Source organism: Sinocyclocheilus anshuiensis, unplaced genomic scaffold (assembly GCF_001515605.1).
Source record: "Sinocyclocheilus anshuiensis isolate Anshui unplaced genomic scaffold, SAMN03320099.WGS_v1.1 scaffold3352, whole genome shotgun sequence".
Classification (NCBI taxonomy): domain Eukaryota; kingdom Metazoa; phylum Chordata; class Actinopteri; order Cypriniformes; family Cyprinidae; genus Sinocyclocheilus; species Sinocyclocheilus anshuiensis.
Genome location: NW_015548443.1, coordinates 159,220 through 162,513, shown reverse-complemented (window position 1 = coordinate 162,513; position 3,294 = coordinate 159,220).

The window sequence follows — 3,294 nt, the reverse complement described above, 5'->3', positions numbered from 1 at the left end:
TTATAATAGCCTATTATAGCCTAAATATTATGATATCTAATCGATTACATTAATTGAAATAAATAATTATACTCCCATTAATAAAACACCTGATGCTGTCGGGAGCTGACCAACTTTGTGAAATTTGGTGTGAAAGGAGTAACAACACAATGAAGTTGCGATTGTAAGTTGCAGTCTGTAAGACGCGCACGGAAGCATGACTTGATTTGCGACATTGCAGAAAATGTGCGTTCACAAATGTAGCCTATGTTGATCCAAATATGGAAAGCACTTTCGAATTTAATAATCCTCTCCAGTCTCCAGAGATGTTTTGCCACATTTCTGCAATTAAAGATGATTGCTGCATAGTATGGGTGTTGCCCGAACTGAACTAGAGCCTTGCATTTCGACTTTTTTACGCCCCTAGGGCTGGGCTTCGGGACAATTTTCACGTCATAGTTAAGACGCGGGTCCGGCATCGGGCCTGTTTTAGGCTTCTCCTTATTTTTATATTTTAGACATCCATCAATTAGTGATGAAAAAAAATTGCCACGCTGGTGGAAACAACACGAGACGAGTGTCAAGAGTGGCTCGACGGTTTAGTGTCCCGCAGCAGTAGCAGCATGTATGCCGTCAGCGCAGCTGAACAGTTCTGCGTTCAAATGCACGCAATAGGCTAAAGCTTGCCGCAAAGCACCGGCAAAAGTAATCACCATGAATGTGTCCGGGGGAAACAGTAAGGAGATATTTGAATTAATTATCTAATAAACTAGTGTTTTCTGAGTCGGTGTCGCAAGGATGAAGTTGTCGATCCTGACTCGCCATCTCCTCAGACGCGCCTTTTGAGAGAAGTACATCTTTACGGATTATGATTATAATGAAAGAGTTTTTGTATTTGATGCGTATCCACTGAAAAAAATGCAAGTGATTGCGCTGGCACCTCCATGTCCTGCAAAGCTTTAGCTTTAGCTTCCACTCTCCGCACAAACTATTGGATATAGCCAGAGGCGGACTTAACCATTAGGCAAAGGTAAGCGACCGCCTTGGGCCCCCAAAAGCCAAGGGCCCCCTAAAATGCTTTTTATATGCGAGATGCGTGTTACTTTAAAAAACTAAAACTTATATTTAACAAACAAAAAATGCTCCAAACGTTTTTCTAAATTAACTTAATAAAAAAACGAAACGAAATATAATCACTTTGCCATTACATACAAAACTGAACTATTTTAATAGCTGGAACAGTAGTATAAGCTGTTTTGGGAGAAGGGGAAAAAAAAGATGGGGTCGGACTCGGGCCGGTAATTCTGTTAAGCTGTCGGACACGGGCCGGGCTAGGATCGGAGCTTCTCGGGCCAGGGCCAGCCTAGGGCCTATATTTGAGGCCTGTGCAGGGCTTTAAATCATGCTAGCAACACGCTAATCATGCTAGAAACAGGTTAGTCACTTGCTAATCATGCTAACATGTTAGTCACTTGCTAATCATGCTAGCAACATGCTAGTAAAATGCTAATCATGCCAGCAATATGCTAGTAACAGGCTAATCATGTTAAAAACATGCTAGAAACATGTTATCAACATCTATCTAATCTAACTACATTTTCAAACTTCAGGCTTTTACAACTGCTTTAAACTTTCAGGCTAGGCTTTCTACAGTCAACCTAAACTTTGTCTTGACAAACTTTTTTATCTAGTTTTGTACTTAATATACTAAAAATGATCAGGGGTTAAAGCAAAAAAAAAAAAAATCCTGAGCCTGAACTTTTTTCCGGGGCTTGGGGGTTGCGGGGACACATACACAGGGTTATTTGGCAAACAAAAAAACAAAATGATTTTCCTTGAAACTAACTAGTAACGTATCTGCCATTGCCATTAGCCCTTGACAGGCTCAGACTACAGATTATGGTGGATATCTGAAACAGCAATACCAGGAAAGGTTACTCACTACAATATGGTGCAAACACATGTAACATTTAGCTTTGTCCTTGACAGGGTACAAGATGACCTACAATCTAAAACATGACATTTCTGAAATTGCTTTGTTCAGAAGGAATAATGGTAAATTAAATACTAGGAAATTAATATAAAATAGGAAATATACAAAGACAGTTTACTCCAGAAAACTACAGTTCAGTTCAATTAACAACAACAGAAACATTAAAATGCTCTAAGAACTGGTAACTAAACAGGGTTTGTACAGATACTGCAAAATAACATTCCAGGACTTTCAAGGACTCGCACTACTTTTTTGGTTTTCAAGGACTAAAATCAGATCTCACTTATCAAAAAATATTGCTATTGTCTTTCAAATTCTAATAAATAAACTAATAAAACAAAATGGTACAAATAAAGTGCAGCACATGCAAAGCATGCAATGACTGGCAACTCTAACATTTGAAAGGATGCTATGACAAAGTTATCGCTTTCCTTATTCAAACTGATTTTTTTTCACAAAACACACACACACACACTCACACAGACACTCTCACACACACAGCCACACACTCTCACACACACAGCCACACACAGACACACACAGACACACACACACACCAGAAGATGCAGTCAGACGCGTCACACAACTGAACACAAAGAATGAACGTGTGTAATTACACTGCAGGAAAATAGCTTCCTGACTTTTTGGGTGTGCAATATTGACAAAAAATTATATCTCGATAAATTGCTGGGATTTTATCGATAACGATAATTAGACAATATTTTGCTGAGTGTTATTGTGCTGAAAGTGGCTGACAGCACATGCAAAGCATGCAATGACTGTGCCAACTTTAACATTTGAAAGGATACTATGACAAAGTTAAAGTATTCAAATTGATTTTTTTTTCATGAATACATGATTGACCTGAAGAATGAAAGCTATATCATACACTTGGAAAATCATGAGCTATATCACCGCTTATCGACACTAGGGGTGTGATAATACACTTAGCTCATGAGATGAGACAAAATACAGATGCTTGGTTCACTAGAATGTGACAGTATTTTAATACAAAATATTTGTCTTTTAAATCACAAAAATTAAACAATGCAGTTGTATTTTGAAATGTTTTAACTAATCTAGTGCTTAACTAATGATTATTTTGCTAATCAAGTAATCTGATATTTTTTAGTAATACAAATAGAACTAAGTGGAAAAATAGGCTTTAATATGACTATATTTATATATAAATTAATGATGAGGCAATAATAATTGGCTCAAATAAGGTATCAAAACCAAGTACATGGTTTTATTGAACAACTGTTAAATACATAATGTAATATGCCTATATTACAACAAATACCTGCAGAGGGCGCCAATGG